Genomic DNA, 14,407 nt, shown 5'->3' with positions numbered 1-14,407 from the left:
GAACTGTGATAACGGTTACTCCAGAATAACCGTTTGGCCCACCTCTACCTCCAACTGCGCAACGCTACGCGCTGTAAACATCCAGCTTCCCAACACTAAAATAGCCAACAACAATGCAAACCAGCCACAGACTGCACACAACACAGCCAGTGATTTTCATACAGAGCGCTACGTGGCGTTTCCAATATAAAAACCTAAAAGCCTACTTACAGTTGTTACATAGAAGATAAATAAATTAATTTACGTGATACTCCGAGCGTGTTTACTGTAGCGATTTGACATGATTATTTCTTGCTTTGTGTTTCACCATACATTATATTTTCATAAACACTAATTACTCAAAAATTCGTAAATGCATATAGTTACGAAAATGGTTCTAAACTCATGAAATCACGTAGATGAAATGTACTTAAGACACTCAGTTGTAGCGTTATAAGATATGGCCACTAAATTTCACATCTTATACAGGGTGGTCCATTGATCTTGACCGGGCCAAATATCTCATGAAATAAGCGTCAAATGAAAAAAACTACAAAGAACGGAACTTGTCTAGCTTGAAGGGGCAAACCAGATGGCACTATGGTTCGCCCGCTAGATGGCGGTGCCATAGGTCAAACGGATATCAACTGCGTTTTTTTAAATAGGAACCCCCATTTTTATTACATATTCGAGTAGTACGTAAAGAAATATGTTTTCGTTGGACCACTTTTTTCGCTTTGTGATAAATGGCGCTGTAATAGTCACAAACATATACTGTAGCTCACAATTTTAGACGAACAGTTGGTAACAAGTAAGATTTTAAATTAAAATACAGAACGTAGGTACGTTTGAACACTTTATTTCGGTTGTTCCAATGTGATAGGTGTACCTTTATGAACTTATCATTTCTGAGACAACATGCTGTTTCAGCGTGATTACCTGTAAATACCACATTAATGCAATAAATGCTCAAAATGATGTCCGCCAACCTCAGTGCATTTGGCAATACGTGTAACGACATTCCTCTCAACAGCGAGTAGTTCGCCTTCCGTAATGTTCGCACATGCGCAGACAATGCGTTGACGTATGTTGTCAGGTGTTGTCGTTGGATCACGATAGCAAATATCCTTCAAGTTTCCCCACGAAAGAAATCCGAGGACGTCAGATCTGGTGAACGTGCGGGCCATAGTATGGTGCTTCGACGACCAATCCACCTGTCATGAAATATGCTATTCAACACCGCTTCAACCGCACGCGAGCTATGTGCCGGACATTCATCATGTTTGAAGTACATCGCCGTTCTGTCATGCAGTGAAACATCTTGTAGTAACATCGGTAGAACATTACGTAGGAAGTCAGCATACATTGCACCATCTAGATTGCCATCGATAAAATGGGGGCCAATTATTGTTCCTCCCATAATGCCGCACCATACATTAACTCGCCAAGGTCGCTGATGTTCCACTTGTCGCAGCCATCATGGATTTTCCGTTGCCCAATAGTGCATATTATGCCGATTTACGTTACCGCTGTTGGTGAATGACGCTCCGTCGCTAAATAGAACGCGTCCAAAAAATTTGTCATCGTCCCATAATTTCTCTTGTGCCCAGTGGCAGAACTGTACACGACGTTCAAAGTCGTTGCCGTGCAATTCCTGGTGGATAGAAATATGGTACGGGTGCAATCGATGTTGATGTAGCATTCTCAACACCGACGTTTTTGAGATTCCCGATACTCGCGCAGTTTGTCTGCTACTGATATGCGGATTAGCCGCTACAGCAGCTAAAACACAGGTCGTGGTTGAAGTTGCGCATGTGGCTGAACACTTCCTGTTTCCTTAAATAACATAACTATCCGGCGAACGGTCCGGACACTTGGATGTTGTCGTCCAGGATACCGAGCAGCATACATAGTACACGCCCGTTGGGCATTTTGATCGCAATAGCCATACATCAACACGATATCGACCTTTTCTGCAATTGGTAAAGGGTCCATTTTTACACGGGTAATGTATCACGAAGCAAATACCGTCCGCGCTGGCGGAATGTTACGTGGTACCACGTACTTATACGTTTGTGATTATTACAGCGCCATCTATCAAAAGCGAAAAAAGTGGTCCAACTAAAACATTCATATTCCTTACGAACTACACGAATACGTAATAAAAAATGGGAGTTCCTATTTTAAAAAACGCAGTTGATATCCGTTTGACCTATGGCAGCGTCATCTAGCGGGCCAACCATAGCGCCATCTGGTTGCCCCCTTCAAGCTAGACGAGTTTCGTTCTTTGTAGTTTTTTCGTTTGACGCTTATTTCGTGAGATATTTGGCCCGGTCACTATCAATGGTCCACCCTATATACCGTCAAATCATGTACAAATTTAGACACGTATTTTTTCCACCATACTGGACACACTGAGTATGTAAAAGATCGGTATTTTCTATATATACTGACGGTGCATTTTTAAATCATTCAAAGCTTAAGTTTTCTATTTTACCCAATAACTCTACAAAGAACACAAGAAATCCATCTCCCTTCCTCCATCAACCCCATTCGGCTGTGGTGTAAGAGCCATCCAGTGTCCCTCCAAGCGAATTCACTGTCCCCTAGCTTGTTAGGTACATATTTGCCATTTGCTTCAGGGCTTGTATTGTGAGCTGAGTAAAGAATGAAGAACAAACGGAGTCAGCGAGAACGCGAGACCGACTGGGTGCCTTGTTCGGTTAGAAGCCCAGCCGCGTAACACTGGTACCATCGACGGCGGGACAAAGGCAGACGGCAGAGCGGCCCGGCGCTGACGGACAGCAGAAAAGCGCCGGATCGCCTCCTGGCCATTCTTCCCGCGTGACGTCAGCCGCGCGCCTTCTATAGGCAGAGCGTGGAGCGTGGAGCGCGGCGCGAGCGGAGCGGCGTTATTGCTTTTTAGCGATCGAAGCGGTCGCCTTGTAGTCGTGCGGCGCTGCAGCCGCGGCTGGGACCACCAAGGGTACACACGCGGTGGCCCATCTCGTCACACTGGCCGGTGTGAGGTAGCACCAAGGCAGCAGAGCCCGGAAACTGCAGTGACACCTGACGACACAGACCGTAATAAGGAGACTGGCAGCCGCCCGGGGTGGCCGAGCGGTTCTAGGCGCTACAGTCTGGAACAGCGCGACCGCTACGGTCGCAGGTTCGAATCCTGCCTCGGGCATGGATGTGTGTGATGTCCTTAGGTTAGTTAGGTTTAAGTAGTTCTAAGTTCTAGGGGACTGATGACCTCAGATGTTAAGTCCCATACTGCTCAGAGCCATTTGAACCATTTTGAAGGGACTGGCACTATCAGATTTTTTTCATACACGAATATCAGTGTCTGAACATCAGTTTCCTGAAGCAGTACGATGGAGTTCTCAAATTCCCTCGAAAAAATCGCCATGGAATATTAGAAGATGTTACCAGCTGTTAAGTGCCAAACGTTTCGAGCTAATTAACATAGTTGTCACTAGCTGACAAGACGGTATCCGTCGGTAGCTGAGCGCCTAGCATACGACGTGTGTAATCGTAAGATCACTGGTTCTAACCACGCTGTTAGTACACAGCCTAATAACTAGTTATTGGACGGTACCTCCTCGGTAGCTCCTTTCTTTACTTTCATTTAAATTCCGTGTTTTTTAATAAATGTAAATGTTAATTAACTAATATTTAATCATAATTTTTACTAACAGCAACATTTTACTTATAATTACTAATTTCATTAAAATAATTTAAAATCTGATAGCCAAGTAAAAAACTTTATTGTGAAACGAAACAGTTACACACATCAATTACACTAAAGAGCCAAAGAAACTGGCACACATGCCTAATATCCTGTAAGGCCCACACGAGCACTCAGAAGTGTCGCAACACGACATGGCATGGATTCAACCAACGTCTGATGTAGTGTCAGAGGCAATTGACACACCATGAATCCTGTAGGAATGTCCATTCATAAGAGTACGAGGGGGTGGAGGTCTCTTCTGAACAGCACGTAGCAAGGCATCCCAGATATGCTCAATAAAGAAACTTCCTGGCAGATTAAAACTGTGTGCCAAACCGAGACTCGAACTCGGGACCTTTGCTTTTCGCGGGCAAGTGCTCTACCAACTGAGTTACCCAAGCACGACTCACGCCTCGTCCTCAAAGCTTTACTTCTGCCAGTATCTCGTCTCCTATCTTCCAAACTTTCAAGCTGTGAGGACGGGGCGGGAGTCGTGCTTGGGTAGCTCAGTTGGTAGAGCACTTGCCCGCGAAAGGCAAAGGTCCCGAGTTCGAGTCTCGGTCCGGCACACAGTTTTAATCTGCCATGATGTTTCATATCAGCCACACTCCGCTGCAGAATGAAAATCTCATTCTGGCATGCTCAATAATGTTCGCGTCTGGGGAGTTTGGTGACCAGCGGAAGTGTTTAAAATCAGAAGAGTGTTCCAGCAGCCAATCTGTAGCAATTCCGGACGTGTGGGGTGTCGCAATGTACTGCTGGAATTGCCCAAGTCTGTCGGAATGCAAAATGGTCATCTACATCTACATCCATACTCCGCAAGCCACCTGACGGTGTGTGGCGGAGGGAACCTTGAGTGCCGGCCGGTGTGGCCGTGCGGTTCTAAGCGCGTCAGTTTGGAATCGCGTGACCGCTACGGTCGCAGGTTCGAATCCTGCCTCGGGCATGGATGTGTGTGATGTCCTTAGGTTAGTTAGGTTTAAGTAGTTCTAAGTTCTAGGGGACTGATGACCTCAGTAGTTAAGTCCCATAGTGCTCAGAGCCATTTGAACCATTTTTTGAACCTTGAGTACCTCTATCGGTTTTCCCTCCTATTCCAGTCTCGTATTGTTCGTGGAAAGAAAGATTGTCGGTATGCCTATGTGTGACCTCTAATGTCTCTGATTTTATCCTCAAGATCTCTTCGCGAGATACACGTAGGAGGGAGCAATATACTGCTTGACTCCTCGGTGAAGGTATGTTCTCGAAACTTCGACAAAAGCCCGTACCGAGCTACTGAGCGTCTCTCTTGCAGAGTCTTCCACTGGAGTTTATCTATGTAACGCTTTCGCGATTACTAAATGATCCTGTAACTGCTCTCCGTTGGATCTTCTCTATCTCTCCTATCAACCCTATCTGGTACGGATCCCACACCGATGAGCAGTATTCAAGCAGTGGGCGAACAAGTGTACTGTAACCTACTTCCTTTCTTTTCGGAGTGCATTTCCTTCGGATTCTTCCAATGAATCTCAGTCTGGCATCTGCTTTACTGACGATTAATTTTATATGCTCATTCCATTGTAAATCACTCCTAAAGCCTACTCCCAGATAATTTATTTAATTAACTGCTTCCAGTTGCTGACCTGCTATATTGTAACTAAATGATAAAGGATATTTCTTTCTATGTATTCGCAGCACATTGCACTTGTTTACATTGAGATTCAATTGCCATTCCCTGCACCATGCGTCAATTCGTTGCAGATCCTCCTGCATTTCAGTACACTTTTCCATTGTTACAACCTCTCGATATACTGCAGCATCATCCGCAAAAAGCCTCAGTGAACTTCCGATGTTATCCACAAGGTCATTTATGTATATTGTGAACAGCAACGGTCCTACGACACTCCCATGCGGCACACCTGAAATCACTCTTACTTCGCAAGACTTCTCTCCATTGAGAATGACATGCTGCGTTCTGTTATCTAGGAACTCTTGAATGCAATCACACAATTGGTCTGATAGTCCATATGCTCTTACTATGTTGATTAAACGACAGTGGGGAACTGTATCAAACGCTTTGCGGAAGTCAAGAAACACGACATCTACTTGGGAACCTGTGTCTATGGCCCTCTGAATGGATGCAGGTGACAAGACAGGATGTTTACGTACGTGTCACCAGTCACGGTCGTATCTAGGCGTATCAGGGATCCCACTGTACTCGTCCGACACCATTAAAGAGCCTCTACCAGCTTAAAAAGTCCCCTACTGACATGCGGGGTCCATGGATTCATGAGGTTATCTCCATACCCATACGCATTCATCCTCTCGATACAATTTCAAACCAGTCTCGCCCAACTAGGTGACATGTTCCCAGTCATCAACAGTCCAATATACACTCCTGGAAATGGAAAAAAGAACACATTGACACCGGTGTGTCAGACCCACCATACTTGCTCCGGACACTGCGAGAGGGCTGTACAAGCAATGATCACACGCACGGCACAGCGGACACACCAGGAACCGCGGTGTTGGCCGTCGAATGGCGCTAGCTGCGCAGCATTTGTGCACCGCCGCCGTCAGTGTCAGCCAGTTTGCCGTGGCATACGGAGCTCCATCGCAGTCTTTAACACTGGTAGCATGCCGCGACAGCGTGGACGTGAACCGTATGTGCAGTTGACGGACTTTGAGCGAGGGCGTATAGTGGGCATGCGGGAGGCCGGGTGGACGTACCGCCGAATTGCTCAACACGTGGGGCGTGAGGTCTCCACAGTACATCGATGTTGTTGCCAGTGGTCGGCGGAAGGTGCACGAGCCCGTCGACCTGGGACCGGACCGCAGCGACGCACGGATGCACGCCAAGACCGTAGGATCCTACGCAGTGCCGTAGGGGACCGCACCGCCACTTCCCAGCAAATTAGGGACACTGTTACTCCTGGGGTATCGGCGAGGACCATTCGCAACCGTCTCCATGAAGCTGGGCTACGGTCCCGCACACCGTTAGGCCGTCTTCCGCTCACGCCCCAACATCGTGCAGCCCGCCTCCAGTGGTGTCGCGACGGGCGTGAATGGAGGGACGAATGGAGACGTGTCGTCTTCAGCGATGAGAGTCGCTTCTGCCTTGATGCCAATGATGGTCGTATGCGTGTTTGGCGCCGTGCAGGTGAGCGCCACAATCAGGACTGCATACGACCGAGGCACACAGGGCCAACACCCGGCATCATGGTGTGGGGAGCGATCTCCTACACTGGCCGTACACCACTGGTGATCGTCGAGGGGACACTGAATAGTGCACGGTACATCCAAACGGTCATCGAACCCATCGTTCTACCATTCCTAGACCGGCAAGGGAACTTGCTGTTCCAACAGGACAATGCACGTCCGCATGTATCCCGTGCCACCCAACGTGCTCTAGAAGGTGTAAGTCAACTACCCTGGCCAGCAAGATCTCCGGATCTGTCCCCCATTGAGCATGTTTGGGACTGGATGAAGCGTCGTCTCACGCGGTCTGCACGTCCAGCACGAACGCTGGTCCAACTGAGGCGCCAGGTGGAAATGGCATCGCAAGCCGTTCCACAGGACTACATCCAACATCTCTACGATCGTCTCCATGGGAGAATAGCAGCCTGCATTGCTGCGAAAGGTGGATATACACTGTACTAGTGCCGACATTGTGCATGCTCTGTTGCCTGTGTCTATGTGCCTGTGGTTCTGTCAGTGTGATCATGTGATGTATCTGACCCCAGGAATGTGTCAATAAAGTTTCCCCTTCCTGGGACAATGAATTCACGGTGTTCTTATTTCAATTTCCAGGAGTGTAGGTGTTGACGGGCCCATGTGAGCCGTAAAGCTTTGTGTAGTGCAGTCATCAAGGGTACATAAGTGGGCCTTCGGCTCCAAAGGCCATATCGATGATGTTTCGTTGAATGGTTCACACGCTGGAACTTTTTCATGGCCCGGCAATGAAATCTGCAGCAATTTGGGGAAGGGTTACAGTTGTGCCACGTTGAACGGTTCTCTTCAGTCGTCGTTGGTCCCGTTCTTGCAGTATCTTTTTCCGGCCGCAGCGATGTCGGGGACGTGATGTTTATCAGATTCCTGATCTTCACGGTACACTCCTGAAGTCGTACGAGAAAATCCCCAATTGATCTCTACCTAGGAGATACTGTGTCACGTCGCTCGTCAACCGACTATAACACGACGTTCGAACTCAGTTACTTATTGATAATCTGCCATCGTAGCAGCAGTAACTGATCTAACAATGGCACCAGCCATTTATTGTCTTATATAGGAGTTGCCGACCGCAGGGCAGTATTGCACCTGTACTTATCTTTATATTTAAATACGCATGTCTATACTAGTTTCTTTGGCGCTTCAGTGTGTATCGTTCAATCTGTAGATATAAGAAGTATTTTACTTTCTATTTGATGTTTCTCATTTTTGTCCTACATTGTCCTACGTCTTCATGTTGTAAATAACTACAAATGAAAGTGATAAATTTTAACTCTTTGTTACCTAATTATCATTTTCATTTGTTAGTAAATATGGAACCGAAATAAAGGTAATAGCGACTGATACCTTTTCGTTTGGTCCCTTTAAACCCACCAACCCAATCCTAAAAATAACAAAAGTTTCTTACAAACGGGATTCAAACCAAAGCCTTTACGATTACTATACTGCTATGTTACGCACTCATCTACCGACAGATATGCCCTTACGATATTGCAGTGTCTGTGTTGTTCTGAATTACGAGGTGAAGTTCCTATGGACAGATATGCACTGCGGCGACTACAGCCGTTAAGAAATACATTTAATGTATCCGTAATTTCGAATACGGACAACCATAAACTGTAGAATGGAATGACGACAAAGCATCGTAATTCATAATAACACAGGAACTACAATTTCGTGTCCATCCGCCGACATTAGGCAGGCGACTTTCAAGTAAAATGTCTCATCTGTACGTAAATATATGTATAGATGTACTAGTACAGGTTGTAGACTCAAGGCTGATGACATGTGGAAGTTTAAGTGTGGCCGTATTCGTAATTGAGAATATATTAAACATTTCATTCACCGCCAGATGTTTATCGGTTAACAGCGGTAGGTGACCATCCAATTTTCAAAGGCGATTTTCTCGAGAATTTACAATTGTAACGCACTGCTTTAGGAAATGGATTTCCGGGCACTGTCATTGTAATGCTGTGAACGTGAAGAAAAACTATTTCACACCTTTATTATTATTAGTCGCCGGATAGCATTACTAGGAGATTATTGATTAATATCCTGTCGACAATTTAGTCATTAGAGACCGGAGCACAAGCTTGCACTACGGAAATATGGAGAAGTAACGCGCCCGCGCTCTTTCTAGGGAATCATTCCGGCTTAGGGAAATCATGGAAAACCTAAATCAGGATGGCTGGAAGCAGGTTCGAAGCGTCGTCCTCCGAGGGAATGAGAGTTCAGTGCGCTAACCGCTGCGCTACCCCTCTCGTAGTCTCCGGACAGCTGTATGAGCTGGATAGTGTCGTGTGGCCAGAAATTGTTGACATTGTCGATTTGCCGAAAACAGTTGTCAAGTCTTACAACATCTTGCACTCGAACCTCGAGCTTATCTACATGTATATCTACACTATGCAATCCACCTTACGGTATGTTGTGGAGTGTGCTCTTCCCACCACTATCTTTTTCCCTGTTCCATTCCGTAACGACACGTGGGATTAATTTTGGCAAACCTCTAATTTCTCTGATTTTCTTCGAGACGAATGTGGGAGGAAGTAATTCGTCGCTCAACTCTTCTTCGAACGTACGCTGTCAGTATTTGAACAATAACTTTCTCAGCGATACACAACACCCCGCTCCTACCGACTGCAACGGGATCCTGTTGAGTATCTGCGTAACGCTCAAACGCAAGCCAAACGATACCAAGACGAGGATTGCCGCTCTTCTCTTCTTTCTTGTGTTAACTATGCTTCCCAAAGTTCCCAGACAGGTTAACAATTCTCAAGATTCGATGAACAGGTATTTTGTAAGCACCTCCGCTCTCGGGTAAATTGTATTTCCTTATCATTCTCAGTCTGGCATCTATTCTTCCTACAGTTTTTTTACAGGGTAAGAGCTATTGAACTATATGAAATAAAATCGCCATAACTTCTGAATGGTTTTTGTAAGGACGTTCAAAGTGCACGGTTGGCCGTGGGGCGTGATGGGAACCAGTATGCCCATGCGCACGTGAAGCGCACTGTCATTTGGATGGGTTCGTCAATAAGCAAAATTGGTACATTTTCGCGACAGGGAAGTCTCTTCACCATCAACAGTTGACTGTGTAGCGTGGCTATATCCAGTCACGAAATAATCAGTGCGATATTCCTTGATGGCACGAAGGCTACCGAACGGTACTTGAAGGTTTTGGAAGATGACTTCATCCCCATTATCCAAAGTGACCCTGATTTTGATAACATGTGCTTCATGCAGGACGGAGCTCGACCCCATCGAAGCAACAGAGTGTTTGATGTCCTGGAGGAGCACTCTGACGACCGCATTCTGGCTCTGGGGCACCCAGAGGCCACTGGCATGGACCTCGACTGGGCGCCATATTGTCCGTGTCTGAACACATGTAACTCCTTTTTGTGGGGCTATATTAATGATAAGGTGTACAGCAATAACTCCAAAACCATTGCTGAGCTAAAAACAGCCATTCAGGAGCTCATAGAGAGCATCGATGTTCCCACACTTCAGCGCGTCATGCAGAATTACGATACTCGTCTGTGCCATATCATCGCCAATGATGGCAGGCATATCGACAACGTCGTAACTTGAATCCGAATATGTGTAGTGACGTTTACATGTTACATAAAGGGTGTGCACGCTGTAGTTTGTAACCAATTTATGTATTTCTCAAATAGTTCAATAATAGTATGTGCTTATCACACGTTAGGGCACTCCTAGGTATATTACAGTTGTTACTGTTCCCAATGATGTTTCACAAATAGTGTCATCTCCTATAAGGGTGTTCAAAAAGAAACGAACCGGAGGCATAGTTACAGAAACCAGTACCTGTATGTTAGAAGTATTGACCCTGGCTGTTCAGACACTTGTCCCACTGTGACACAAGGCGATGAATGACTGTCTCATAAAATTCCCGGGGCTGCGATGTTAACCAGTTCCGCACGTATAGCTGTTCTTCGTCGTCCGAGTGAATCGTTTGACCCTCAGAGCCTTTTTAAGGGGACAAAAAATGGTGTAATCACAGGTAGAGAGGTCCGGACTGTATGAGGGTGGTCGAGAACCTCCCATTTGAATTTCTGCATGAGTGCCGCGACTGTGTTGGCCGTATAAGGCTTTGCATTGTGGTGGAGCAGAATGACCCCACGGGTGAGATTGCCTGTTCGTTTTGATTTGATCCCTTGGCGAAGGGTGGTCAGGGTTTGCGAGTAACGCTGGGCATTCACTGTTGTCCCGTGCTGCAGGAAGTGAATCAGAAAGGGGCCATCTTGGTCAAAAAAGAACGTCAGCAAAACCTTTCCTGCACTCGTATGGACGACTATGTCCAGCTGTATCGTGCGAACTGGTTAACATCGTAGCCCCGGGAATTTTGTAAGACAGCCATTCATCACTTTGTGTTACAGTGGGACAAGTGTCTCAACAGCCAGGGTCAATACTTCTAACATACTGATACCGATTTCTGTAATTATGCCTCCGGATCGTTTCTTTGTTAACGCCCCTTGTACTTTCCCCCAAGTTCCTCTACCAGTCGTTGAACCTCTGGAGGTATTTTTGCATTGTTCTATATTCTTCTGACGTTACAAATTTTCTACAGACAACAGTATCGGCTGCAGAAAGCTTCATAGGACTTACGATTTTATCTACTACATTATTTAAATATATAATAAACAATTGTGGTCCTATAACATGCGGTTGGGCACTGCAGAAATTTCTTCTACATGCCTTTATCTTATCCCGTTCAGAGTAGCATACTGAACTCTGTCTCTTAGGGAGTCCTGGATCCAGTCGAAAATCTGGTGCGGTACTTGGTAAGCCTGAATTTCATTGACTAAACGACAGCGCGGAATTGTATCCAGTGCCTTGCGGAAGTCGAGCAGCACGACGTCAACCAGGGGGCGTCTACTGCTGTCTGTGTACCAAGAACGAACCGAGCGAGGCGGGCTTATCAAGATTTCTATTTACGGAATACATTTTTATGTTTATAGCTAAGAGTTATGCACTCCAGAAACACTAAACGCGTGGGCACTCAATAAGTACCACAATTCTACAACAGACTGATGTCAACGATATAGAACTACATATAATTACTTACCGCTTTCGCGCCGATCCCGTAACGAAAGCCTCCTCTCTTCGTAAACTCTTGCGCGTCTCTCTTCTCTCTCTCTGTTCTATTAATCCAACTTGCTAGGAACAATAATCAAAAATTGGTTGGAAACTGATTTTTATGTGCCCATCTCGGTGTACGGATGGTTGCTCCTAGATAATTTATACTGAGGTGGAAAAAGTCATGGGGCACCTCCCAATATCGTGTCTAACCTCCTTTTGCTCGGCATAGTGCAGCAGATCGACTTGGTATGGATTCAACTAGTTGTTGGAAGTCCACTGCAGAAATAATGAGCAATGTTACCTCTACAATCGTCCATAATTCCGAAAGTGTTGCCGGTGCCGGATTTTGCGCACGAACTGACCTCGGGATTCTGTTCCATAAATACACGATAGGATTCATATCGGGCGATCCGGGTGGCCAAATCATTCGCTCGAACTATCCAGAATGTCCTTCAAACGTATCATGAACAATTATGGCCCAGTGACATGACATCGTTGTTTGAGAACTTGAAGTCAATGAACGGCTGCAGATGGTCCTCAGATAATCGAACAAAACCATTTCCAGTCAACGATCGGTTCAATGGGACCAGGGGACCCAATGCACTGCATGTAAATACAGCCCAGCCATTATGGAGCCACCACCAGCGTGCGCAGTGCCTTGTTGACAACTTGAGTACACGGCTTAGTGGGGTCTGCACCACACTCGAATCCTAACACTGGCTATGAACAATTGAAATCGTGGCTCTTCTGACCAGACCACGGTTTCGCAGTCGTCTAGCGTCCAACTGATATGATCACGAGCCCGGGAGAGGCGCTGCAGACTACGTCGTGCTGTTAGCAGAGGCGCTCGCGTCGGTCGTCTTCTGCCATAGTCCATTAACGCAAATTTTCGCCGCAATGACCTAACGGATACATTCGTCGTACGTCCCACATTGATTTATACTGTTACTTAGCGCAGTGTTGCTTGTCTGGTAGTACTTACAACTCTACGCGAACGTCCTGCTCTCGGACGTTATGTGAAGGCAGTCGGCCACTGCGTTGTCCATGGTGAGAGGTAATGCCTGAAATTTGGTATTCTAGATCCACTCTTGACACTGTGGATCTCGGAATATTGAATCCCATAAGGATTTCCGAAGTGGAATGCGGCATGCATTTAGCTCCAACTACCATTCCACGTTCATAGTTTGTTAATTCCCGTTGTTTGGATAGAATCTGCTTAGTGTATTCATCTCTTGGTCTCCCTCTATGATTTTTACCCTCCACGCTGCCCTCCAATACTAAATTGGTGATCCCTTGATGCCTCAGAACATGTCCTACCAACTGATCCCTTCTTCTGGTCAAGTTGTGCCACAAACTTCTCCCCAATCCTATTCAATGCTTCCTCATTAGTTATGTGATCTACCCATCTAATCTTCTTCTGTAGCACGACATTTCGAAAGCTTCTATTCTCTTCTTGTCCAAACTATTTATCGTCCATGTTTCACTTCCATACATGGGTACGTAGGGTGCAGTAGGTACTGGGAGATGAAGAAGCTTGCACAGGATAGAGTAGCATGGAGAGCTGCATCAAACCAGTCTCAGGACTGAAGACCACAACAACAACAATGGATAGAATCACGTGATCACCTAAGTAAAAATGACAGCGCCACCATTGCGCTGCCCTTCTATACCTTGTGTACGCGGTACTAACGCCATCTATATATGTGCATATCGTTATCACATGACTTTTGTCACCTCAGTATATACTCATACATATGGCAGTTCAGACTGACTGACTTGACTGCTACCCTAGACCACGGTTGAAAATCAGTCCTCTTTACTGCGTTGAAAGGGGCTACCAGATGGACAACAGCCTACGGCGGAAGTTGTAGAAGCGTGCTGTCGGAGATGATGTCCGTTCCTGCAGTCTTCCTTCGTGCCAGCCTCTTAAGATAGCAGTGACCCTCGTCAGCAGTAATTTGTTCCAAGTCTTCCTCACCTACATCTGGTTCCACTGATCTTGGCAGTCTTTCGCGAACCAGACCGACATGTGCTTCTTCCAGAGGCCGTCTATTGGTCAGAAATTGTTCGTAAAGATATTGGTCAACGCGTCGGCATTGTCCATCAAACATCTTCTGTAATGGCCGCATTTAACGCATGGACGGCTTCCGATTGTTTGGCTTACGTCACTGTGCATACAATTTAGACAAGACGCGTGTATGGTGCGAAAAATGGCAACTGACTTTAAGTAATGAAAACTGTGAATTCATCCACATGAGTACCAAAACGAATATGCTAAATTCGGTTACACAATAAATTACAAAAAAATAAAGGCGATAAATTCAACTAAATACTTAGGGATTACGATTATGAATAACATAAGCTGGAATGACCACATAGGTAATGTTG

The sequence above is a fragment of the Schistocerca cancellata genome, chromosome 1, assembly GCF_023864275.1.
Source record: "Schistocerca cancellata isolate TAMUIC-IGC-003103 chromosome 1, iqSchCanc2.1, whole genome shotgun sequence".
NCBI lineage: Eukaryota > Metazoa > Arthropoda > Insecta > Orthoptera > Acrididae > Schistocerca > Schistocerca cancellata.
This window is presented reverse-complemented; position numbering follows the sequence as displayed.